This window comes from Narcine bancroftii, chromosome 12, assembly GCF_036971445.1.
Source record: "Narcine bancroftii isolate sNarBan1 chromosome 12, sNarBan1.hap1, whole genome shotgun sequence".
Lineage (NCBI taxonomy): Eukaryota > Metazoa > Chordata > Chondrichthyes > Torpediniformes > Narcinidae > Narcine > Narcine bancroftii.
Window position 1 is genome coordinate 20,248,357 of NC_091480.1, and position 27,646 is coordinate 20,276,002.

A 27,646-nucleotide genomic window follows, 5' to 3' on the forward strand; every position below is an offset into this window, starting at 1 on the left:
ATTATGAAGGGTTATGTTGACTCAACATCTCTCTCTACGGATGCTGCGTGATCTGGCTGACATTCGTTTTGTTTTACTATCATTCTCCATCATTCCTTGGTTACTTTCTAAATCCTGAAGTCTCTTCAGGTAGTGGGGGGGACGATGAAGATACCCCATCGCCAGAGCCCCACATGCAATACTCCAACTTTAATGATAGCAGGTATGATCACTGTTCAAGGCTTTCTCGTTCCTCATCCGTTGCTTTCCACTCCTGATTAGGGAATACCCAAACATTTCCTCATTTCCTGGTTATCTGAGCAGCTAAAATGATCCTAAAAGAGTTTCAGTCAGATCCTCCTTGGGAAGAACCTTAAAGTGCTAATAAACGTCACAAAGAAGGAAAGGAATGGTAAATAATTGTTACTGAATAAATGTTACTGAATGAATGAGTCACATAATGTTGACTTTCTGTTTGTTGAGGCCCAGAAATATAATGTTTTGAATCACTTTCATGTCTTGCTCATTCTTGGTCCCAACTATCAGGTGACGTTTTCCAAGTGTTGATGAATGGAAACATTGAAATGATGGTGGAGTAACAAGGAGAGGAAAGAAATTTTGTTTTATTCCCCGTGATCCTTTCAGTTAGTGTTGTGAGGCGCACAATGGTTAAGGCACTTGGTTATGAGATGAATGCAGTAATGGAAGATCTGGAAATCTCATAATGGCGACATCTTGGGGAGCAACATATGTAGTTGTTGACATTTTGCTCACAGCACTTTTTGCTGCCTCCTCCTCTTGCTGCTCCAATCACTCCAAAGGAGCTCTGCATTCCATATTGTCAGGTCCAAACCTTACACCTGTTCAGGACAACCATTTTAGTGATCCAGTTATGGAAAGGTAACTTCAGATCTATTGAGATATCCTCAACGTGCCAATGGGAACTGTCGATCGGAGGTGCATGAAAGGGAGGTTGGGTAAGCTCCTTCATACACTTATAAACAGCTTCTCTATGCTCCCATTGCATGGTCATGAGGCCCTCAAATCTCCTTCTCCATTTTGGTGGTCAAGGGCCAGGGTGTTTCAGAAGTCAGTGGGGAAGTTGCATTTCATCAAGGAGTCTTTGAGCACATCCTTAATTCTTTTCCTTTGACCACTTGGTAATCACTTCTCATTATAGAAGTTGCAAAAGACTCCATTTTGGATGTCTGATGTCAGGCCTGTGATTGATGTGGCCTGTCCTGATTATCTAACAAGGCCTCAGTGGTGAGCATGGAAGGCTGAGAATGGGCACCAACAATGGTTTGAATATCCTTCCAATGAATTCAGAGGTTTTGGTGGGAACAGCATTGGTTGCATTATTTTTCAGTGCCCTTCTTTAGTTCTCAGAAGCATATTGAAGAACAGAGGCCATTGATTGCTTCCCTTCAGTCCATGAGTTTTTGCATTAGGACATAGGTTATGTTCCTTAATTAATCTAAGCATGCCTTGGCACATTATAGACTGGGAGAACTTCATTATCGACGTTTGTTTTCATTAAGAGGTGGCCCTCGAGATATGACTACATTTTCCAGAATCTCGTTGTGAACCTTTATTGACAGATTGTAGTGTGGCGAGCAAGGGCACTTGGTAGAGGACACTCAGACTATACTTCAAAAACATTTCTTTGCCTTTAAAGCAATTCCAAACTCATCCAATCCATCTGATTCTTCCTTTCTCCCCTTCTTTCTTTCTATCCAAAGGTGTTTCATCCAATACATTATCATTATGTCTCTTAGATCCTCCTCTGGAGTGAATCAGAGCCATTCAAGAGCTGGCTAGTTTGAATATAACCATATAACCATGTACGGAGTGGAAACAGGCCATGTGGACCTTTCGAGTCCGCACCGGTTCACTGATTTTGTGCGCCCTCTTCAGGCATTGGTCCCGGAAGATCTTCATTCAATAATGGGCGAAATCAATACAGGTGGAATCAGATAATAGCAAAACTATGAGCAAACAGATTGGCTGTCTGTGTACCAAGAATAGTAAAACTTGACGAAACTGGGTTTATTAAGAAAAGACTAACAATGGACAATATCTCTAAGTTCATTAACTTAATCCATGCAGTACAAGGAAAGAAGACTCCAACAGTGGCGGTTGCTTTTGACGGAGAATAAAATTAGAAATCCAATCTAAGGAGCTCAACTACAAACCCAAGGTCGTTAAAGTCTGTGCTGTGCTTCACAATTGGTGTGAAACAGCAATATCTTGAGGGCTTAAATTTACTGGAAAAATTCTGCTGTAAATTTAAAACCACAGTTTGTTTTATTAAAATCTAGCATTTGATGAATGGGGGAGTTTAAAAAGCCATAAAAGAAAAGTACAAATGTTTCAAAAGATTTAAGGGAATAGAGGAGGAGGAAGATTGGATAATATATCAAACCAGATTTTAAAATATTAAAATTATTAGTAAAATTGGAAAATGAATGCGCATGAGAGATCAAAATGAAAGCAGCATGCAGAAAAGGAAAACAAAATTGTAAAGGAAAGCTGAATATTGGGATGATGGCAAGAACCGATAGAGAATTTTCAACAGATTCACAGTCATCCTTAGAGCAGGTAATAATGAGTATTTCTGATAGCTGGACAATTAAAGAAGCATCTCAGATCATGTAAATGACAGAGATTAGTAATGGTCATGAAATGAAATGGAGTATTTAAATATTCACAAGGTGAGCAGCTCTGATGAATTGTCTAAAGAGGTACCACTTTCCAAACACTGAAATTAACTGATGAGACAAGACATCACTCTGTTTCAAGCTCCTTAAGAATGCTGGCATTGGGATAAGCTCATTATCAGTTAATAGCGACATGGCAGAAATCTATGTATGAACCAGTTTTTTGGGGAATGTGCATGCGATTACCAAATTCCATGGACATTTATAAAATTTCTGTTTCCATTAGAATTAACCTTACTCTCCAGAGCAGCCCTCTCTCATTTTATGGCATAGCAGAGCAATTAGTAGAGCTGCAGCCTTACAGCTCCAGAGACCTGGCTTCAGTCCTGACCTCTCATATATCTGTATGGGCTGTTCTACCTTTGACTGTGTGGGTTTCATCCCACATCTCATTAATTCCCACTATTGCAGGTTGGAAGTTAATTCACCAAGGTAGATCACCCCTGGTAACAGTGAGTGGTAGAATCTGAGGGGTGTTGGTGGGTAAATGGGGAGAATAAAATTGGAATTAGTGTGAATACATGATGGTCAAGTGAGCATTGTAGACCAGTGTCCAACCTCACATGTCCAGTTCATCTATTACCCCTTTATCTTCTTTGCTTCCAGCTTTTCCATTTTTAAATCCTATCTTTTTCAAATACCTTCAAAGCTTTACCATTCAGTCTAAAGCAGTGGTTCTCAACCTTTTTCTTTCCACTCACATACCACTTTAAGTAATCCCTATGCCATAAGTGCTCTGTGATTAGTAAGGAATTGCTTAAGGTGGTATGTGAGTGGAAAGGAAATGTTAAGAATCACTGGTCTCGACTCAAATGTTACTGAAATATTTTGCTTGAGAAAAATTGTCATTGGCCCATTTGCTTTGGAGTGATGAAACCGTGCACATAACGAGTCAATTCAGTCCGATTAAAAAAGTGGTTTTTAAACTTTATCTTTCCACTCACATACCACCTTGAGCAATCCCTTACTAATCACAGAACACCTATGGCATAGGGAATACCTAAAGTGGTATGTGAGTGGAAAGAAAAATGTTGAGAACCACTGCTCCATTTGAATCCTGCATGATAACGAAGTACTCTGAAGATAGGAGAGGAGCCCAATTTGTGTCCATAATCTGTAAATTGTTATCTTTTGTGAGCCAAGGCATGTTAAGGGGAAGGCGACTGAGGTGATTAGGAAAAGTTAATTGATAGATTAATTGTTTGGACTGAATGCTCTGCACCTGTTGATAAAGGTATTTGTGTAAACAAGCCTGGAGTTGTGACCACCATTCTAATATCAACGTATTTTAAATATCAAGCCACACTGGTAATACAGTTCACAAATTTGTGCCAATGAGTTTGCCCACTCATTAAAAATAGGTACTGTCTGTATTTTGGGAAGATGGAATTCTGTGAATTAATCACTAAGCCCCTCAGTGAAGTAATATCTCTTGCTTTCAGCTGAGCTCCTCGCTTTGGAGAAATGAGATATTCTGCCTTAATCTTGGCAAACAGACAGGCAAATGAAGTAGCGTGTCAGACTCATCACTAACACCCACAGTAGAATTAATCTAGTTCTTGAAGTTCACAGATTGTGCTGCATTGCCTGCTGTTATAATCGTGTTCCCACCTGGGGAGGCGATTGTAGAGTTGGCCGGTATTTGACTGGGGAAGAGTGGGGTGTATCGGTGGATTCACTTCCTGATCCCCGTTCAATTTAATGGCAATCTGAGCTCCAGATCCAAAATCTCTGATGTGATCAGGAAACGTTCCGTGCCCAAGGCCCTTCACGAGGCAATCTTGCCCTCAGCAGCCTCTCAAATTCCGGTTACAATACCTGGTTCCCATGAGCCAGTCTCCAGCAGCCCACAGCCTGTGTGATTCCTTCGGCCCCTGAGCCCCTCATTGGTCTGCTGCCATGGCCACCTTCCTGTAGGGTGGTCTCCCAGACTTCTGCTTAACAATGGGTGCATTCTTCCTGTTTTTGGTACCGCTGCTCGCCCAGAGTCTGCAATCCCTCATTGGTATGCTGTCCAGCACAAGCAACCCTTCATGATTACGCTGCCCAACACAGACTCTGCAATCCTGGGCTCAGAATGCTGTGTCTTTGCTCCCTGCTGCCTCAGGTCCTCACCAGCGACAACACTGCCATTAAAACAGCTGTCTCTGAGGTGTAAGAAGGAATGGGGATCATTGCTACCGTAAAATAAAAGATATTGTGCCCTTGTGGTCTCGTGGAACAGGAAGAATGCACCCGATGTTAAGCAGAAGTCTGGGAGACCACCCTACAGGAAGGTGGCCAAGGCAGCGGACCGATGAGGGGCTCAGGGGCCGAAGGAATCACACAGGCTGTGGGCTGCTGGAAACTGGCTCACAGGAACAAGATATTTCAGGTCTTGATCTTCAAACATTCTTTTCTTCAAAGACATTGTTGCTGTGTTTAAAAATAGCTGAAAATAATTTTTCACCAGCTGCTGGACTTCATTAGGGTTAATGAGCAAACACTATTCTTGCTGAGGTGACAGAATGCAACTCCGAGATTCTTTTGACAGGGCTCCTGAAAAGCACAGTTAATTTAATCCTCAGCCTACTCTTCTCGTTGATTGTCAGAAGTTTTAACTGGCCCATCGAACAATAACTGTTCAACACCATCACACTTGCAATGGTCTCTTATGGAAAAAGTACATACAAGAAGAAACACAGGAGCAAAAGATGGTGGATGCTGGAAATCTGGGATATGCTGCAGTGTTTTACAGTTGCTGCAGAGAAATGGATAAGAGGTCAATTCGCAGGACCACAAGGGCAACAAAGACGATCACTGGAGTCTCCCTCCACCCTGCCCACCATCGACATGATCTACTGAGATCATTGCCTGAAGAGGGCATGCCAAATTGTTGAGGATCCCTAGCATCCCACACACGGTATCTTTCCGCTGCTCTAGTCGGGAAAGAGATACAGGAGTATCAGAGCCAGCACCACCAGGCCGAGAACGCTGAATGACCAAAGGAACTGCTCATGCTAATCATCTGAGACTCTCATATTTATGAAACCATATTGATTTGTTTATTTGTACATACAAATACTTGTCCTGCATCTGTATTATTTGTCTGTTTTGTGTGTTATGTCTTGTTGGGTGTATGTGTGTTTTGCACCAAGGACCGGAGAACGCTGTTTCATTAGATTATTTTTTTACAATCAGAAGATAATAAACTTGAACTTGAAATGAGTGGGCATGATGGCTGCAGAAGATCAAAGCCAGAATGCAGACATTTCATACTAATTACTTTCGTGAACTGACTGTTCCTTTCTTTCACTTGCATGTGATGAGTGGAATTAGCAAAGTCCCCACATATAGGAGGCATCTGTCCAAAGTAGTTTGACCATTTTGTTACATAGTGTGATATGTTCACATTTTTTTTAGTTCATTTTCATTTTTGTGGGACTGCCACTTTAAGAGAACTGATTGAACAAACCTTGCAGACTTTGGAGTGTCTGTGAAACTGAGCTGGCAGTCTGAAGACATTGTGTTCTGAAAGTGATTAGATTTGAAGGGAAGCAAGGCAGAGACCATATCACCAACAGTTTAAGACTGAATACACAGGAGACCATTTTAAAGAAGGCAGCACAAGAGTGAAGAGCTCTTTGACCTCCTTGTGGGAATGAGAAACCCACCTGGCCTCATTGTGTGGTTATAGACAAACTGTCAAATTTCCTCCTGTTAGTTGTTGAGGAATGAGAGGACCACTTTGTGACCGTAAAGAGTGACGGTCACTTTTTGTTCAACTGATTCACGAAAAGGATTCAACTTGCAAAAGAAATACTGTGTTTGAATAGTTTTGGAAGCTTTGTGAGCATCATTTGCTTCGTGTCCCCTACATCAAGGAAGAAGGGAGTTTTAGTTGGCCCTCATCTACAGACAACACTTCTCTGAATCACCTCAACAAGAGTTTTGTGAGTCAATCAATATTCTGTCACCTCTGTCTCTTTCACCCACTTCATGAACTGCTCATTTCATCTAAAGCTTGTGTGTCTGATCCATCTAAAGCCTGCGTGTCACAACAATTTCAAGCACTGAATTTCCAAAACTCGACTTTGAACTGCCCTCCGAGAATTGGACCTTGAACTGTAGTGGTTTGGGGTATTCTACACATATTCACTCATATTTTGGGCTTCAGTTAGATAAGTGTAGATATATTTAGTTACATTTATATAAGTGTAAATAAATTAGATGAGGTTTTATATCATTGTTAATGAATAATTTATTATTTTTACTATAATCTGGACTTATTTTTATCACTGCTGTCTGTATGTAACAGTAGTTGGACACTTTATTAGCTTTCTATTGCATCAGGTGCTCAGGCTGTGTTTTCCCATACATCGGAAAGACTGGGTGCAGACTGGGAGATCACTTCATTGAGCACCTTGGCTCTGTCCGCCACAATGTGATGTCTGATTTTCTGTCTGAACATTTTGCATCGAGGACCGGAGAACGCTGTTTCGTCAGGTTGTACTTGTGCAATCAGATGATAATAAACTTGACTTGAAATACGACCAGAAAATGCTGGAGATGCTAATCAGGTCAAATGGTATCTGAGAAACCAAGCTGATATTTGGCATTCAGATCATTAACTCTATTCACAAGCATCTTAAGCAGAAGAGTTAAATGAATAAAATATTTTGGACTTCCCCGTTGATTGTCAACTTGTCTTCAGCCAGTTCGATTCACTCTACTTAATACCAATAAAAGATCAGTGTACAGGATCATTTACCGGCTATGGGACCAACTCCAATCCAGTATGAGATACTGAAAGTTTGTGCATGAAAATCACTTATTATTTCTGCAATCACTGGAAATAAGAATGTCCCTCCAACAGTCGTTTTACTGCCACTGACCATTTACAACTAGATGTCGTCAGACAGCAGACTTTTGGCTGAATTTAGTGGGTGCTGCTCATTTTCTTCTGTCCAAAGCATGTTTCCTCAGTTAATAAGTGCATGGAATCTTGCTTTGAGGCTTTGCTGGGTTGGTGGCTTATTTTTAGGCCTCTCTATTGCTGCTACCGGCAAGCTCTGCTCCACTCCTATTCAGTTGGAGTTTTACCTCAGTGTGATGATACTGACATGTGAGAGACATGTTGGGGGCAGATTATAGATGGTAATGAAACACAACTCTGTTCCTGCCGATGTCCTTCCTTCTATTTCAGTTCAATTGAAATAAGTTTCAACTGATTCATTTGATTAAAAATATACCCTTGAGGAAAAAAGTGCAGCTGTTTGATCTGATAATTGAAGAAATAGAATTAGCATCGACATTTACTTACAATTATAAGGATGTTTGAACCATGTTATAAGGTGTCGGGCAATCAGAAAGGAGCATTGCATTTTGAATTTAGACGATGAGATTTCTAATGCAGTTTATAAGGCAATTTAGAACTAGATTAACATGAAATATTCAATACATATTCAGGAATAACTGCACAATGAATAAACCATTCTTTTAAATTTGTGTTATGAGCTGAAAACTTTGTGTGTTATCCACGTATTATCATATTCTCCTTCCCTCCTACGAGGAGTAAAATACGATTCAAGAAAAGGAATTAACAATTTTCCTTCTAAATTAAGCAACATGGGGTAGGAATTCATCCTCAGTTGCCGGCACTGTAATAGATTAAACATGAAATATAGTAACAGTTGGCATTAGATTCAACTTCTGAAATTCATTTAAATGGAACTGAAGGAATACGTTCAATTAATTCACTAAATTGAGGAATAAGAATTGTTCATTTCAGCTGTTCACTTTCTGGGTCAGAGAGATTGATTGCCATTGTTTTAATAATATTCATGTCATTAAACAATAATCGTGCTTTTAAGGATGTGCCATAATTTTCTGAAATGTTTAATGGGCAATTAATGTACAAAACTGGTACCACTAACAAGTGACAAATAGCAGAGCGAAGTGAATTGACCAGCAAGTTCTACAGATTTACGCTGATTTTTTTTCCTCCTGTATTTTCCAGCAAGATTCAGCCCATTACTGAGATATCAGTGGGTTATGGTAGCAGAAGCATTAATTAGTACTTTTTTGAAAATTGCTATATTAGGCTACGTAAGCTTGGACTTTGACTGAATGTTGACTGTTGAGTAAATACCACTTTTTAAAATTCTTGATAAGCTACAATTGCATTAAATATGATGGTTCCTATTCTGTGTGAATGCTTGACATAAATTATTCAGACTGGCTTCCAGAAGACATCTTAATACCATTTGTAAACACTCAAAGCACGAAGAAGGTAACTTATTTGAGCAAGGGTAATTTGCAGTGCTCAGTAAAAGATTGTGTAAGTCATTGAAAAATATTCCCCAAAATCAGTAAACCCTACAATCCTAACTAATAACAATGGGATGAAATAGAATGCATCTTGTCACAATAACTCAGTGTTTCTGATTGTTCAGCAACAGGAAATGTGATAGGCTAACCTTAAATTCTTATCCAGTAACATTTAGGCTCCAAAGTGCAGTTGTACTCAAGGAACACAACAAGGAGTCTGTCCCTTCTGAGGTAAAATTGATTCTGTGCAGAATGTGAATACATTTTGATTTTGCTGCTAAAGGAGCCCATGGTGAAGATAATGATGACCTCAGAATAACTGCGACTTATTTGTATTACCTTGTTGTACAAGAAGGACATTTAAATGATTTATTTGCACTTCAGTGAGTTATGAAGGATTTAAATCTCGCTGTACTGTGAAACACAAGACAAAATTCAGATTTTGAGTGGTATTAGATTTAAAAAGTTCAAGTTTATTTATCATTTGATTGCACAGTGTTCTTCTGTTCTCGCAAGCACACAACCAGGCCTAACGCACATACAGACAAGCAATACATAACTAGGGCAAAAATACGTAAATAAAAATAAATAAATATCGTTTAATAAATAGTAGAGTCTCAGCTGGTTCGTGCGAGCAGTTCGTTCAACATTCTCACTGCCCGTGGGAAGAAGCTGTATCTCAGCCTGGAGATTCTGGCTCTGAAACTCCTGTATCTCTTTCCTGATGGCAGTGGCTGAAAGATGCAGGGTGTTAGGGAGTCCTCAACAATTTGAAAGTGTGAAATTCAATGGTCCCCGCTCATTAGTAGAGCAAATTGCTTCAGGTGTGATTTTGGTCAGGGCCCAAATACAAGAAACAAGAAGACAAGAAACAGGAGTCAGGGCGGCCTGAAAGGCTCCTCTGGCCTGCCAGACCATTCAATAACATCACTGTTGATCTCATATCATTGGGCTTTAACTCCAGCTTCTTTCTTGATCCTCACCGCTTCAATTCCCGTCATTCAAATATTTACCTCAGACTTGAAAATACTTATTAGCTCGTCAACCACAGGGTCTCAAAGATCGAGAAGTCCAATGATTTGCAAAACCCCCCCATAATTCCTTGTAGCACAGAGTTTGTAAATCTCTGGAATCTTCTCTTTGAGAGGGATGTTGTGACTTCAGCCATCGAGTAAATCCAAAGAAGAAATTGATAGATAAGGAAGTCAAAGCAAATCAAAGAATAAAATGATCGGCAGTGGATTAGATGAAAACAGGATCAGCTCTGATCTGCTGAAGAGAGCAGCAGTTACACTGGGCCTTGTGTTTATTCCTGCTCCTCTTCCCATTGTTTTCTCCTGAGGGAATGGAGTGAGAAAAGCTGCTGAAAGTATAAGGTGAAGGCAGTGTGACAAAAGGGAAACAGGGGGCCTTATTTACACTGGGGCAGGAGGGATGCATGTTTACACAGGGGATCATATCTGCACAGAAGGTCCATATCTACACAGGGGGGCCTTATCTACACTGGAGCAGGAGGGATGCATGTTTAAACAGGAGATCATATCTGCACAGAAGGTCCATATCTACACAGGGGGGCCTTATCTACACTGGGGCAGGGGGGATGCATGTTTACACAGGGGATCGTATCTGCACAGAAGGTCCATATTTACATAGAGGGGCATATCTACACTGGGGCAGGAGGGCTGCATGTTTACACAGGAGATCATATTTGCATAGGGGGGCATATCTGCTCTGGGGGCCATATGTACACAGAAGAGGAAAAGGGGCTAATCTACACCCGTGGGGTGGGGTGGGGGGGGGGGGTGAGTCCGAGAACAACCCTGTCCCTAAACTGAAGTGAGAAACATTTTTCAAGTCATCCATGCATGGCCACAAAATGGGTCATTTGATGTATTCTACTCAAACAGATGCAGCCTAGTCATGGATTGAGGTATTTTGATCCACAAAGTCTGCACTGGTGATTAAGTACTCACCTACATTATTCCCATCTTTTATTCTCCCCATATTCTCGTCGACTGTATTCTGATTCTACCACTCACCTACAAACTGGGAACAATGCACAGCAGCGGATTGTGGACGGAACGCGGAGCATCTGGTGGAAATCACGTGGTCACACTTCAGCGCTGATTTATTTTAATTTGGGTTCTTTAGATTTTTCATCTTAGCTAAATCGAAGAGCTGATGTTTCTGCCGGCTTGAAATTTAGATTGGTTTCATATTCTTCCTCACTCATTTTCTCAGAATTCCACCTCAACACAGTATTTCCATTATTACAGCAGCTGGGTTGCTAAAAGTTCCTTTTCAGCCTTCAATTATCATGTAATTCTTCAATCCTGTTTCTAGCTGCAGTTATTTTTTACAACTCGAATTGATATTCCATTTTTTTGATCCTGTTTTGTGCAGTCACTACCATGAGAGGTTGAGGAAGGGAACATATAGAGTTACATGACATGGAACTAGGCACTGAATCCATGCCATCAACCACCCATATCCTACAGTCCTACAGTCATCACCTTTATGCCTTCTGCATTTTCATCAGGGTCCACCTCTCACACATTAGGTGCAACTTATGCTGGCCAATTAACCTATCCACCCATGTCTCTGGCAGCTGTCCCGATCTTGAATCTGGTTTCAGCATTATTGCTGTTACTACCATGCGCAAACATTGTTAGTCCTTCACGTGAGATGTAACTGAAGTGCCAGAGCATGCAGGAGTATCAGAGCCAGCACCACCAGGCTGAGAAACAGCTTCGTCCTACTGCTGAACGCCCAAAGGAACTGCTCACATTAACCACCCGAGACTCTAATACTTGCTAAACACTATTTATTTAATTATTTTTATATATGTATATTTGTCCTGCATATGTATTGTTTGTCTGTATGTGTACTATGTCTGGTTGTGTGCTTACACGTTTTACACTGAGGACACGAAAACGCTGTTTCGTCAGGTTGTACTTGTGCAATCGGGTGATAATAAACGTGAAATGAGTGGACATGAAGGGGGCTGAAGAAGGAAAAATTCAGAAAATAGTCATTTCATACTGATTACTTTTGTGAAATGACTGTCTCTTTCATTTGCAAGTGGAATTGGAGACATCTGTCCAATGCAGTTGGGCTGTTTTGTTACGTAATGGGACCCTTTATTAGCTTTCTACTGCATCCGGTGCTCCCGCTGTGGTTTCCTCTACATCGGAGAAACTGGGCATGGACTGGAAGCTCGCTTCGTTGAGCACCTCGACTCTGCCTGCTGCAATAGTGTGGATCTCCTATCGGCCACCCATTTCAATATCCCCACCCATTCCCTTGCTGACATGTCAGTCCATGGTCTCATGCACCTGCTAGTCTGAGACCACCCACAACTTGGAGGAACAACACCTCATCTTCCATCTGGGCACCCTCCAACCAGATGGCATTAACATCAAATTAAATTTCCGTTAAACTACCACCACCATTCCCCCCTCACCCATATCTTCTTCCCCCTAGTTCTCTCTCTCTCTCTTTCTCTCTCTCTCTCTCTTCTCTTTTCCCTCCAACTACTTTCACAGAGCAAAAATCAATTCTCACCTTTCCTCATATCATATCTAATTAACACCTATTGGCTGTTGGTCTGGACTCCTTCCCTTCACATTCTTTCTCTCTAGTCTTTAATTAAGATACCGGCTGCTTTTTGCTAATACCCTGAAAAGGGCTCAGGCCCCAAGCCTTGGTTATCTATCTTTACCTCCTATGAACGCTGAGAAACCGGCTGAGCTCCTCCAGCATTTCAGTGCATGTTTTACTACAATCACAATATCTACAGACTTCCAAGCTTCTCTTTATTAGTTTTATGCCTTGTGGTTTTACACTAGGTTGATATGCCTAGCTTGATGTCTACTGAAACCTTTAGCTATTTCATTTGGTGTTCAGGGATATAATGCTTTTGCTAGGTGAACAACCAGTGTGCATGAGTACAAAGGGAATATCATCACTGATGAACCAGTGTGATTTCGATCAACCACTCCTATTGTCTCTCAGTAAAAGATTAAACTGTGCAGTGGACATTGCCCCATGGTCATCTCCAAGACTCAGGATGCATCTTGGTGGAGTAAATGCTTTTGCCTAATACTACCCTCCCAATTTTCATTTCCAATTGGACTGATTGATAAAAACCCATCAGTTCAATCCTTCCAAGAAGCAGGAGAGACTCAAGAGACTGAAGATGCTGGAATCTGGAGCAACAAACAACCAGCTGGAGAAACACAGCACCAGTGGGAGAAAAGGAATGGGCAAGACGATCAGTAATAATTGTATGTTACATTAAAATCTCATTGCATAGAGCACCAGCGTCATTTTTTCCTGGCACCATCTTCTAACGTGACATGTCGTCACAGCTCCAGCGACCTGGGTTCAACCATGACGTCAGCTGCAGTGTGTGCCGAGTTTGCATATTCTGTCCATGACCACCTGGGTTCCTTTAGATGCAAACTTTTCCTATAGTTGCTTCCGTAAATTATACTCCAGAGTGGGAAATTAGCAAAAAAAAAGAATTAAATGGTGGACATGTGTGGGAGAGAAGAGTTGCAAGGGGGACAGGAAAATAAATGTGGTGGTGGTAGGGGGGGGGGGGGGGGGTATTTTCAGAGCTCATAAAATCCTGTAGTTATTTTTCTGCTCTCCACTGATTATAAAGAAGGTGGCTGCAGAGATACTTGTTTAAAGCCTGAAACCTAGTTAAAGGTGGATATTCAGAGGCTCTCAGTAACCCTGTCTGCTTTTAACCAAGTATTTCAATGTTCTGAGGAGAATTTCAGGCATGTATGAATTATTCTTGCTGTTAAAAAAAAATGTTATTTTAATTTAATTTAGACATACAAGCACAGTTACAGGCCCAATTACACCCAATTGAACTACAAGCCTGGTATATTTTGAAGGGTGGAAGGAAACTGGAACACCCGGAGGAAACCCATGAAGACACACGGAGAACATCCAGACAGTGCTGGATTCAACCCTGGTTGGCAGGTGCTAAAACAGAGTTGTGGTAACCACTAAGTTAACTGTGCCACCCAATTATGCTTTGTTTCATACCATATGTCTGAGTTTTTAATGGTACACTAACCTATTCTTATTGCTTAGTAGCCTGTCTCCAGCAGCACCTAATAGCCTGAATAGCCTGAATAGCCTCAGAAGCTAAGCAGGCTCAGGGCTGGTCAGTACTTGGAGGGGAGGAACACCAGGTGCTGTAGGTTTTTGTAAGGGGCATTGGACAAAGTGGTAACTCTGTTTGCCTAGGCAAAAAGAAAAGAATTTCATGTATGTTACATTCTAAATGTAGTATAACGAGACAATAATGGAACCTTTACCTTTAAAGAAACTAGTTTCCAAAATGTGCATTGTAATTGCCTTAGTTAATGCTTTAAAAGCTACATAGTTTAAAAATAGTATTAAAAAAGGTTTGCTTTATGTTTTTTTATTTTTTTACCTTTCCACGTTCTTAACAATATAGAAAGAAGACATTTGGCCCATAACTTTATGCTAGTTTACAAAGCATTCCATTAATTTTCCCTGTAACCCATTCCCCCTCCCACTCTCCCATTAAATCACCATGCATTCTACCACCCCCACCAAGTTTAATTTACAGTGGCCAACTCGTCAACTAAACTACAAATGTTTGGGATGTGGGTGGAAAACGGAATACATAGAGGAAAGCCACACAACTTACAAGCTGGAGACAACTTAGAAGGACCAAATAAACAGCACTGAGGGTCAGAATTGAACCGTGCTCATCTGGACCGAGAACGATGATAAATTAAGTGGGAAAACTCACATCACATGAAGAAATTCAACGCAGTTTTAAGTCCGAAAACCTGGACTGCTCGGGGATTGGGTCAGTCTGGATTTTTGGACTTTACGGATTCTCGGACAGTGCTTTGAAAATTCAAATTTTAGGAAGAATATGAACAGATGCACTTTGATAATTTATTTGTTAGCAAATACAACATACTTTATTTATCAAAATGAGGGATTTTAAAGAAAAATAAAGCGGTCGCTTGTTGCAGCTGTGCATCTGCGACACTTACACATGCACACGCACACAAAAGCCCACTAAATTTAAAAAGTTTAAGAGTTTTCGAAAAGTCTCAATTCTCAGTTGGTCCGGATTTCTGGCATCTGGATTTTTTGGGCTTCTACCCTAATGTCTGTGGCTTATTTTGGGACCAAAATGGATCAAAGAGCCACAGGGGAGAAAGTAAATTGGTCTGGAAATCCAAGGACACAAACCACTGAGAAGAGTGAAACAAACCTGAATTTATTCCATTAAGTTTTCCCTCACACTATTTCTTTTCATATTTTGACTTGAGCCTTTTAATCTAATGATTTCTTTAAATTAGCTTTTGAATTATTGTACGATCACCATGAACTGTGCAACAAACTGCTCAAGATTTAGGTGTGACTGTATTCAATTCGACACAAGTGAAACATGCTGATATTATGCTCCTTTTGAAATTTTATACTGAATAGTCTCATTCACATCCTGTTACAACTTGTCTTCAGTAGTGACAGCTCAACACTTTCTAATCAGAATCTATTTCTGTTCATCTTTCATTAGCTTCAAATTGGATGAGCTTCTGTTATGGCTCATTGAATAAAAGGTTTGGATTTTAAGTACAAATCATTTTTCCTTCCAATTTGCTCATTTTAATTATTTTTTTCTCTCATAATGAGCAAACTTACCATAATTCTGATCCCTTCAATGATCAGAACCCAGCAGGAAGATCCAAAACATCTAATGGTCCTGCTGCCAAAATCTACTGATTTATTTGAGGACCTCCTGCCTAGCCGTACCCAAAAGACTCCTTCAAAAGTTTGAATTCTAAATTGATCAACCCCATTAACTTAATTTGCAACTCTGAATCACAGCGTAGAAGATAATTAGAAGGTGCAGTTGACATTACACACAGAAAGGCTCAACGCTAACACTCTGTCCTCGTGAGTTCTACTAACAGGTCATTGATTTGAAACAGCAACTCTCCTTCTCACCAAAGATGCTGCCCAACTTATTAAGTGTTTTTGTTTTGAATTTCTGTTTATCAGTCTCTACTTTCTGACTCATGCTAAAGATTAATTCAGAAAAATAGAGTGAGATGGTGCCATATTGTAAATTAAAGGAAAAGTATCTCAAACAGGTCCTCAACTTGCCCTTAAACATATTTCAGGTTTAAATGAAATCTCAATAAGGGATCAATGGTCAATCTGCCCAGTGGGACGTGGTCTAAATTTTGAGAAATATTGACTATGTACCCGTTATGATCTCCTCTACATCGGAGAGTCTGAACTCAGACTGGAATGCCGAAATACCCCTATTCCCCCTTGCTGACATGTTTGTCTATTGTCTCATGAAGTGACAGACTGAGTCCACCTTCAAATTGGAGGAACAACACCTCATTTTCCATCTGGGCACCCTCCAACCAGATGGTATTAACATCAACTCCTCTGGTTTCTGTTAGAACCCCACCCCCCATCTCCTTTCCCCCCAGCTCCATCTCTCTCACTCTCCATCTCCCCTTTTCTTATTGTCTCCTTTCACAGAGCCAAAATCAATTCTAACCTTTCCTGTTTCTGGTATGGACTGGCCCGCCCCTGAACCTCTCCCAGATAACCCCATAAAGGCTGATACACCCAAACCCCTCCCTCATTACCTGTCTTGGAACTGGGCCAGCAACACGCAAGCTGTGCTGACATTTTAAGGTGATTAAATCACAATTCTTGTCTGATTGTGGTTGATTGGTTATCATATCCAATTAACACCTTTTGACTGTTGGTCTGTATTCCTCCCCCTCACATTCTTCCCCCTTTTCTTTTCCCATGCTTTAATTCTTTTCTTCACTTATATCTTGAGGAAAAGCTCAGGCCCAAAATGTCAGTAATATATCTCTGCTTTCTATGGATACTACGAGACTGGCTGAGTTCCTCCAGCATTTCTGGGTTTTAATGACACTACAATTCCCTGGATTTGCATTGAAATGCATTCTTAACCTGAACAGAGATCATTTTCATAGAATAGGCATGCAACTTTTAGCATCTTAACTTCCACTGATTCCAAATGGTCAGCCTTTCTCCAATCAAAAAGAAATACTTCAGAATGAGTCGATGCGGTTTCACTGTGAAACAATAATCTGAGGGAGATGAAGAAGACAGCCAAAATATCAGCCGGGCGACACGACTGACACCAGCAGATCACTACCCAGTTCCACTGGGGTCTGGGGTAACACAAGGATCTGTCATTGTCATAATCCTACAGCTCACCTTCTGCAGCAGGAAGAGAGTTAATCTACACGATGAGCAGAGATGTATTCGTTCATCATTTCCTCAAAGCTCACATCAACTTTGATCATCAAGTTACAGAAGACAAAAAAAATGTTTGCATATGTGCACACAGAAACCGAACTTCAAAGCACTGATTCTTTCACTGAAGAGGGCTCTTAAATAAAGATCAAGAAGACAAGGATCTTTCATCTCCACTGCACAACATCATCTTCAACATCCAAACCACAGCTAGTCCTTGTGGATCTCTTCCCATATCTTGAATGGTATCAGTGATAACCCACTAGCACATCCAATGCGCTAGCACAAAATAAAGTGTCTTTGAACACCAAGATCCCGAGGCAGACATCTGTTAGCCTCTCACTGGTGCATGTGTGTGAGTGTGTTGGGGGCATGAGCACCTCACAGAAGCCTCTAAAGCTCTGCACAAGTATCACCGACACTGCCTCCAAAAAAAAAACCCTGCACGCATGCTCATGAGAAATCAATATTCTCTCCTTCCAATTCCTCGGCCACTTGCTCACCACATAGCCGCCTCACAAGGCAAGTGGTCCACTGGATTCTCTGTCAGGTGAGAGATCTCCAGGAAGACAGGGGAAATACTTTGTTATGAAACCCTCTTGAAAAAGATGGCTCATTCTTACCTACTCACAAGAATGCCCATTCCATGACTGCTTAAATTTAACTGAAGCAAGCCCTATGTTCTTTATAAAAGTTATTTGTCCACGTGGGGGGTGGGGGCTTCATCATCGAGTCCAGTGGTTGTCCAGGAGGTTAAATGCACTGATCCTGACCTCCAACTCACCTTGGCCTTTGCTCTCATTGCACAGGATTGAAAGTCAAAGGTAGATGTACCTTGATGATCACCTCACCCACACTTCTCCATTGATCTTCAGCAGTATGTTTCAAGTCGACACATTGCCAGAAAATGTAATGATCCAAAGAAAGTGATCACAAACCATATGACTTATGCAAAGCTTGTTTTAAATCCTCATAAAACTCTAAACCAGTGGTTCTCAACCTGTTTCTTTCCACTCACATTCCACTTTAAGTATTCCCTAAGCCATAGGTGCTCTGTGATTAGTAAGGAATTGCTTAAGGTGATATGTGGGTGGAAATAAACAGTTGAAAACCACTGTTTTAATCGTACCTAATTGACTCATTATGTGCATGGTTTCATAACTCCTAAGGAAATGGGCCAATGACAATTTTTCTCAAGCAAAATATTTCTGTAAAACTTGGGTCTGGAGCTGTGGTTCTCAACCTTCCCTTCCCACCCACATACCTTCTTTAGCACTCCCTTACCAATCACAGAGCATCGATGGCAAAGGGATTACTTAAAGTGGTATGTGAATGGAAAGAATGTTTAGAATGGTCTAAACAAATGTCCTTTACATTCTGCTGACTACAATCATCTAAGTCGTGCAGTTTACAAAACTGCTGCTCTTAATAATACGCAAAACACTCTCACATAACACTAATAAATATAAAGCAGTTTGGGCTCCTTAAGGAAACATATTCAAAATTTAAAATAAATAGAATTCCCATAATTTGCCAGAGTACTTGTTTACAGGGCAAGGTTTCTAAACTATGTTTAAACAACAAGGAGAAGAAGATTAATTGGCCTTGTAGTAAGGTTTGCAACATCAAGAAGCTGTGATTTATTATACTTTATTTGTTTTCATGTGATTATCTCTTCTCTTCAGGTCCTGCAGATAACAGTTCTAACATTTCTGACAATGGCCCATCAGTCTTTATTACTGATTTCTAACTCGTCCAATTTTCTAACAATTTCCTCTATTTATCACCCTAATTCTTTCAAATAACAAGAAAGGATATTATCAACACTGAAAAAGTTCTCAAACTCTGGGAAGATATTGTGAAATGTGAGAATAAATATTTTTCATTATATGATTTGTATTATATAAAAAAAGTATTTGTGCATAATTCTTGCAACAAGTCCTCATTGACCTTCACACCAGAAGAATTATCATTGACTTTTAATCTAAGATTAATGAATAAGAATCAATTGCTTTAGCAACAGGTACTAACTGGCACAACAGGTAGTACCTAGTACAACCGGTAGTGCCTGGCACAACAGGTAGCACCTGGTATAACAGGTAGTACCTGGCACAACAGATACTACCTGGCACAACAGGTAGTACCTGGCACAACAGGTAGTACCTGGCACAACAGGTAGTACTGCTGCCTTGAAGGTGCAGGGACCCAGGTTCAGTCCTGACCTCCATGTGTGGAATTTGGACGTTCTTCAAGTGACTCTGTGAATCCACCCTGAAGCATCTGCTTTCCTCCTACACTAATTGATAGATCAATTACCCGGTGCAAGTTATCCCGTATTGGTGGGCAGTAGGAGAATCAGGATGATGGGAGTGATGAATTGGCCCTGAGCAAACATGGGAAGTAGGCTGAATGTTGCAAGGAAACAGGAATATCATCGGCACGTGGATGTTAGGAAAAATAGAGGGTTATGGGTGTAAGGTAGGGAAAGATTAGATTGTTGTGGGGTAGGTTTACATAGGTCATCACAATATCCTGGGTTAAATGGCCTGCAGTATGCTGTAATGTTGTTTGTTTTACAATCTTCCCGGCATCTATCCTGTCATGTTCACTCAATCCATTCCAATAACTTTACCTTTAATACTTCCAAACTCCAGAGATTATTTGCTCAATCTGCTCAAAATCACAAATACAGAAGTAAAACACGAAAGTCTCCAGACACAGTGATTGAAGTAAAACTCAGCAGGTCAAACAATGTCTTCACATGGCAAAGATAAAGGTGCACAACCAGCATTTTGAAAGGCGAAGCCCGAAACATTGGTTATGTCCCTTTATCTTTGCTATATAAAGTACACCTGGCTCTTTAGCGCTTGACGTCATGTTTTGCGGAAACTGCCAAAATATTTGGCCTGGAAGTCAGCCTGAAGAAAACTGAGGTCCTCCATCAGCCAGCTCCCCACCATGACTACCAGCCCCCCCCCACATCTCCATCGGGCACACAAAACTCAAAACGGTCAACCAGTTTACCTACCTATCTCGGCTGCACCATTTCATCAGATGCAAGGATTGACAACGAGATAGACAACAGACTCGCCAAGGCAAATAGCGCCTTTGGAAGACTATACAAAAGAGTCTGGAAAAACAACCAACTGAAAAACCTCACAAAGATTAGCATGTACAGAGCCGTTGTCATACCCACACTCCTGTTCAGCTCCGAATCATGGGTCCTCTACCGGCATCACCTACGGCTCCTAGAACGCTTCCACCAGCGTTATCTCCGCTCCATCCTCAACATTCATTGAAGTGATTTCATCTCCAACATTGAAGTACTCAAGATGGCAGGGGCCGACAGCATTGAATCCACGCTGCTAAAGATCAAACTGCGCTGGGTAGGTCACGTCTCCAGAATGGAGGACCATCGCCTTCCCAAGATCGTGTTATAAGGCAAGCTCTCCACTGGCCACCGAGACAGAGGTGCACCAAAGAAGAGGTACAAGGACTGCCTAAAGAAATCTATTGGTGCCTGCCACATTGACCACCGCCACTGGACTGATCTCGCCTCAAACCGTGCATCTTGGCGCCTCACAGTTCGGCGGGCAGCAACCTCCTTTAAAGAAGACCACAGAGCCCACCTCACTGACAAAAGACAAAGGAGGAAAAACCCAACACCCAACCCCAACCAACCAATTTTCCCTTGCAACCGCTGCAACCGTGTCTGCCTGTCCCGCACGGACTTGTCAGCCACAAACGAGCCTGCAGCTGACGTGGACATTACCCCTCCATAAATCTTCGTCCGCGAAGCCAAGCCAAAGAAGAAAGAAGAAGATAAAGTACACCGTTTGACCTGCTGAGTTTCTCCAGCCTTGTGTTGTTATCACGAGTACAAATGCAGGTTGATCCTAACTAGAGAACTGCTACACACTTCTGAGCACTGTTTGGAGAAGAGCAAGGAACCCCTCCATTTATCACTCAATAAGTACCGCTACGAAACCAATTATGTGGCTGTTATCACGCAACACTCACTGTGTGAAATTTGCTACCTCGTTTTCCTCGTCACAACAGAATGTACTTTATCTTTGAAAAGATAATGCTTGCCACAACCCTATGTTATGGAGGGCAACTAGAAATACAGCTCACAGATAATGCTTCCAATCTTATGCTCCATAGGTTTTTCATGTTTTGATTGTTAAATTATAAATTAAGGGGGCAATAGTGAACAATTTGCGAATAGAATGCGAGGATTAATTTTGAATTTTTTTTCCGTTTATAGAATATAATAACCACGTTTTCCAGAAAAGAGTGCTCATTAGCTTTAATGATATTTATGGCTGCTGTGCAGTACTTATAATTATGATAAAACAATATATTTTTATTGTTGCCATGTGATTTTCAAGGACAATTGGAAAAAAACTCTCTATAACTACTTGGAAAGGCTTGCCCTAATCTACCTCTGCCATTACCCACTGTGTAGTGATGTAATTCCGCCCTTTTCCATTACAAAACAATTCTTCCATCATAGAATAAAGCAAACATTTATCACACTGTGGCTGCCATGTGAAAGGATTCCCGAGTCTTTATCCTATGACCCTGTACACCTTTAACTTATTTGCGCTTAATAATTGTTCAAACTCTCATTAGTAATTTTGCTAGTAAGTAATATGCCAACAAAGAGTAGAGATTTCATTAGTCTTAACTCTCATTTGGCCTAACCCCGCGAGACAAGAAGAAGAATGGAAAAAAAAATTAGAAATCATCAAAATCAGTTTTCACATCGGGGTGTTGAGATAGTACTGTGCATTCTTAATTAGCCTTGGATTTCGTTAAGGTACTTGAAATGCCAAAGTATTTTAAAATTGGCACAGAATAATAAACACTTTGGATCATCAATGTTTGCATTTAATAAATCAATTGTGTGAAATATCCTGGCATGTGTAATGCAGTAAAACTCATACAAGAGAAGGATATGATCGCTGCTATATGGTTGTGGAACTGTTTCTTTACAAAGGACTTGAGATGACTTGCACTGGATATCATTTCCGTCACTTGCAGGAAAAAAAAAACAATTTTTTTTTACTTCAGCCGCAGAATCCTATCAAAAATTAATTTTGTCGCCAATGATCAGGGAGAATATGAGATTTCCAAATACTATGATATTAAAATACTATTTATATGCAAAGAATGAATTCACCACCATTTCCTCATTTTGATGCAGAATAAATGTCACTTTCATTTTAATGAATTGTAATGTAATACTTTTTCCCTGATCTGCATCTAAAAAAAAGGTAACAAAATGATACATGATAGGAGCATTAAAAAAGATTTTCTGTGTGTTTCTGCTGGTAAGAGAATAATACATTCTATACATGATGATTGAAGATCTTCAAGATGAAGTGCATGAAATAGTCATAAAACATTCCCCTCCTGAATTAACCCATTCAGATGGCGTTTCCATCTTTTATGAATGAGATTTCATTGCTGCTAGATTTGCTATTTTTTGCATTCATAACTAGGATGTGAGCATTCCATTTGGATTTCACTTTAGTAGTGACCCTATCATGGACACGCACCGTCTCCTCACTTACTGTTCAAATTGCCTTGGCAATAGCTGGAAAGTGTAATGCTATAACTTGGAAGTCGGATATTGATTTGGGAACGGAGCAGACATTCGGAGTTGTATTCCACTTTAGAAAATTACTTATAATTTAAGAGATAAATATCATACATTTTTTTAAATATGGAGCCCATATTTCTGACAATGGCCCATCAGTCTTTATTACTGATTTCTAACTCGTCCAATTTTCTAACAATTTCCTCTATTTATCACCCTAATTCTTTCAATAATTCTTTTAGTAAAATTTAAATGAATCTTGAACATATCCTTTCTCTTATAGGTCTCTATGAATATACATACACACACACACACACACACACACACACACACACACACACAGACACGCGTTTAAAAGATTAAGAAAGTGAAGTACTCCTTTTGTGGTTTTCTCATTCCTCTTTTTATTTTTCCTTTTTTTTAGTTTCTAGGGGGTTGGAGGGAGGGGATGGGGGCATTTATAGGTTTTTCTTTCTTTTGTATTTCTTTATTTTCTTTATTCTTTTTTATAAAATACCACATGCATTTGAATTAAGTTTGAAATATTGTGATATGTTTGTTAAGTAGCTTTATATTAAATAAAATATATTTTTTTAAAATCTCCTCATTTGTCGGGAAGGTACAACAATGACTGCACTTCCTGAAAAGGCTGAAATAGGCAAAACTACCAGCCACCATTATGTCAACCTTCTATAGGAGCTCTATCATGAGTGTCCTGGCCAGCTGCAACACAGTGTGCTACAGTTGCTGCAGAGAAATGGATCGGATGTCAATCCACATGACCATAAGAGTGGCAGAGAGAATCACTGGAGTCTCCCTTCCCCACCATTGACATGATTGACAGGGATCGTTGTCTGAAGAGGGCACACAGAATCATTGAGGATTCCTTCCACCCTGCACACAGCAGCTTTCAGAGGTACTGGAGTGTCAGCGCCAGCACCACCAGGCTGAGGAACAGTTTCTTCCCACAGGTAGTGAGAATGCTGAATGACCAAAGAAACTGCTCACACTAACCATCCAAGACTCTCGTATTCATGAAACAATATTTATTTGTTTAGATAGCTAAAATACTTGACCTGGATATGTATTGTTTGTCTGTATGTGTGTTATGTCTGGTTGTGTGTTTGCATGTTTTGCACCGAGGACCAGAGAACGCGGTTTCATCAGGTTACAATCAGATGACAATAAACTTGACTACAGTAAAGGCATTTTCAATATTCCCCATCATTAACTTTTGGGAAAGTAATGGTGAGCCGTCATCTAGAGGGTTGTAAATAGATGCTCAGCATTTCTCCATTTCTACTGCTGCTTCTCGTTCTTGCACTTTGTCCATTCTTTTTCCCATTTCTGATAAGGTCCTATCTATTTTATTCATTTTCTCTTCTGTATTGTTTATTCTTCTTCTTAAATCATTAAATTCTTGCGCTTGCCATTCTTTAAATGACTCCATGTATTCTTTAATAAGAGAAAGTATATCCTTTATCTTGCCTTTCTTTTCTTCTTCTATTTCACTGTACTCTTCCTCTTCTTCTTCCTCTGGGTTGGCCATCTGTTGTTTCTTTGTTGCCCTTTTCCTCTCTTCTTTCTTGTTTTCATTGTCTTCTGTGTTCTCCTCTTGCTGCAGGTGTTCTGCAGCTGTCATTGCCGGCTGTGGAGATCGACTCCCCAGCTGGTCCCCCCTCCTGTCGGTGTGTTTTTTTTCATGCTCCTCGCGCATGCGCGGTTGTGCACTTTTACTCGGCTCAGCGAGCCATTTTTGTAGTCCAATTTCTACCGACCTGAGGGAGCGGGTTTCTCTCTCCACCGCGGGCCTCTTCGAACAGGTAAGGCCTTTTCCTTCATCTTCCGTTGTCTTCTCTTCCTCTCTTCTTACCGTTGGTTTCGACTTTTCTTTTTTCATCGCCATCTTCTTTCCACCTTTATATTCACTTTACTTTGATTTTTATTTTTGTGCCTTTGTGTTTTGCTTTGTTTTTTCTGACTTTTCTGGAGAGGGCTGGAGTTCACCGTCCGGCCACTACTCCATCACGTGACTCCTGTCGTTGCTCAGCATTTCTGAGGGAAAGGCATGCTGCTGTAGCTTGGGAGCAAAACCCAGGCCAAACAAGTACATTTTTTTCTGAATAACATTAATGCTGCAGATTGAATTTCCAAAGAATCCAGTAGTTTGCCAGCTTATATATAACCATATAACAATTACAGGACATAAACAGGCCAATTTGGCCCTTCTAGTCCACACTGATCTAAGTACCCTCCCTCTAATTCCACTTACCAGCACTCTGCCCATATCCTTCCATCCCCTTCCCATCCATATACTTATCCAACTCTTTCTTAAATGACAAAATTGACCCTGCCACCACCACCTTTCCCAGAAGCCCGTTCCACACAGTAACCACTCTCTGAGTAAAGAAGTTCCCCCTCATGTTACTCCTAAACCTTTGCCCGTCAACTCTCAACCCATGATCTCTTGTATCCATCTCTCCTACTCTCAATAGGAAAAGCCTTTTCCACATCAACTCTATCTATCCCTCTCATTATCTTAAACACCTCTATCAAATCCCCTCTCAGCCTTCTATGTTCCAAGCTTATGATTAATAAAATTATTAGTGGGGCATGAACTCCCCATTCCATCCAGATTTACTGATGGCACTCTGTTATTAATGTGGCCTGTGCAGTCTGGTCAACTTCCTTAAAGGTTCCTTCCCATCTATCGATTGTGCTGGCAGCTCCCTCGCCACTCCATTAAATATCCAAGCTGCTTTCTCATCCAAAGAGTCAATAGGCACTTTGTGCTACCCTCACCCCTGTTGATAGACAGCGCATGCAGGTGATCTTTAGGAGCTGGGGGCCATCCCGACAGTCTGATCCTCAATGAAAGGCCCCACTCCCTGACCTCCTATCACAAGTTAGCATGTTCCAAATTCCACAATCAATGTATAGCACCTTCACCGCTTTGGAACTCTGAAGCTCCTGACCTCATCATGTTCACAGGATTCAAAGGGCTTGTTCCCAATGTTTAGCTGAATGAATATTAAAGAAAATTATGATAACACTGGACAACGAAGATTTTGCTTTCTGAAAACATTTGAGTGCGTTTTATGGATTTTGGGCTGCATATCACAAAAATCAGCTTAAAATTTTCTTATCACCTTTTTTGAAATATAGCCTATTTGGTGATTTCCTGTCATATTTTGTCTACTAGTATATTGCCCATAAACCAAGCTGCTCGATCAGTCCAAGCGTGCCTAAGCATGGGCTCAGTACAGGTGTAATGCGAATGTTATCTTAGGCTTGGGCATGCTTTGTCAGGATAGATGCAGGTAGGCTCTAAAAGCAGCTTCCATATACAGATGCTGTGCATTACATTATATAGCTTGAAGATATGTTCTTTAAGCAATAACATAGTGAGGAGTGTACTTAACCATAGCATTTATTGTCTTCAGAAAGATTCAATGTTGTAACAGCTGCGATACATTCTGCTACATTTGTGGCGAGCGTACACTTTATGCTAAATTCAATAAAAGTTAATTTAATGTTTCTCCAATTTCCTACATGATACAGCAAATTTGAAATTGCCTTTGTGTTCAGCTTGAAGTTATCTATCATAATCCCCAATTTTTTTTTTACAGGATGCAAACCTTTTGGAAAATAAAATGTTGCCCAGAATAGTTGTTAACTTGCTTTTGCAGCAATTTTTGAAAGAGGCTGAGCATCTGGCTTGGGATGTTATATTTCTGGTGAAGTTTCTCCCTCCTTGTCCTCAATGACCAGCTGGTCACTGCTGATCGCTGCTGTTAAGTTCAGATTTATTGAATTCACTGGCTGAAAATCCATTCAGCAGAGTTGTTTCACATATCTACATCTTCAGTAATTATTTATTTAATATTTCTCTATTCATCAGTGTGGTGCTCAGAAAACAATCTGGTATCGAATTCCTTGAAGACAAAACAGCTCATAATTGATTTGAAGAGGAATAATGTGGACCCCAGCTCCATTGTACATTGATGGAGACTATGGAAAGAGTTATGACTTTCAAGTATTTGGGAACATATTTAGCTGAGGACTATCAATACCACTGCTATAGTCAAGAAGGCACACCAAGGTCTCCATTTCCTGAGAATCCTCAGGAAAATTAAGTTTATTGCTGTCCTTCTATCATTGCTCTATTGAAAATGTGTGGACTTATTGCATCCTCATGCGGTTTTCCAGCTGTGCAACAGCAGATAAGAGAGATCTTCAGAGGGTTATCAGTACGGCCCAGGAGATCATTGGGTTTTCCTTGTCCCCTTTGGAGCATTTATTTCAATCTCGTTGTATCAGAAAGGTAGCTAATATTCTTAAGGATTCTATTCACCTGGGCTATGATTTGTTTGACTTGTTGGCCTCGGTTAGACGTTACAAGTCCGTTAAATCACGGACGAACGGTTTCTATCCCAGAGCTATCTGAGAATTAAACTCTGCCAATTAGTGTATTTGTATTGTTTTAATGCAGCTTTTTTTCTTTCTTGTTTTTATATGCTCTTGTATGTTGTATTGAGAGTACCTTGGTTGCCCTTTTCAATTTTGCTGCGTTTTCTTGCACGACGACTATAAAGTACTTACTTACTTGTCTATTTATCTATTAATAATTTATCCGCAAATAAAACTATCATGTTACCTCATCCTAAGCACATAAGGTAAAATAGAAGAACCTTGGGACGATTATAAATGT

General features: G+C 40.5%; 2 long non-coding RNA genes across 4 annotated transcripts in view; one reads left to right on the plus strand and one right to left on the minus strand.

The window, feature by feature from the left end:
• LOC138747405 (uncharacterized) overlaps positions 1-27,646 on the minus strand; it is a 300,059-nt gene that overhangs the window by 126,160 nt on the left and 146,253 nt on the right. The window lies entirely within an intron of this gene.
• On the plus strand, positions 9,198-27,518 carry LOC138747013 (uncharacterized). The gene is made up of 3 exons (XR_011347232.1): positions 9,198-9,239; positions 13,854-14,006; positions 26,837-27,518. It is a non-coding gene; the product is annotated as an uncharacterized lncRNA (long non-coding RNA).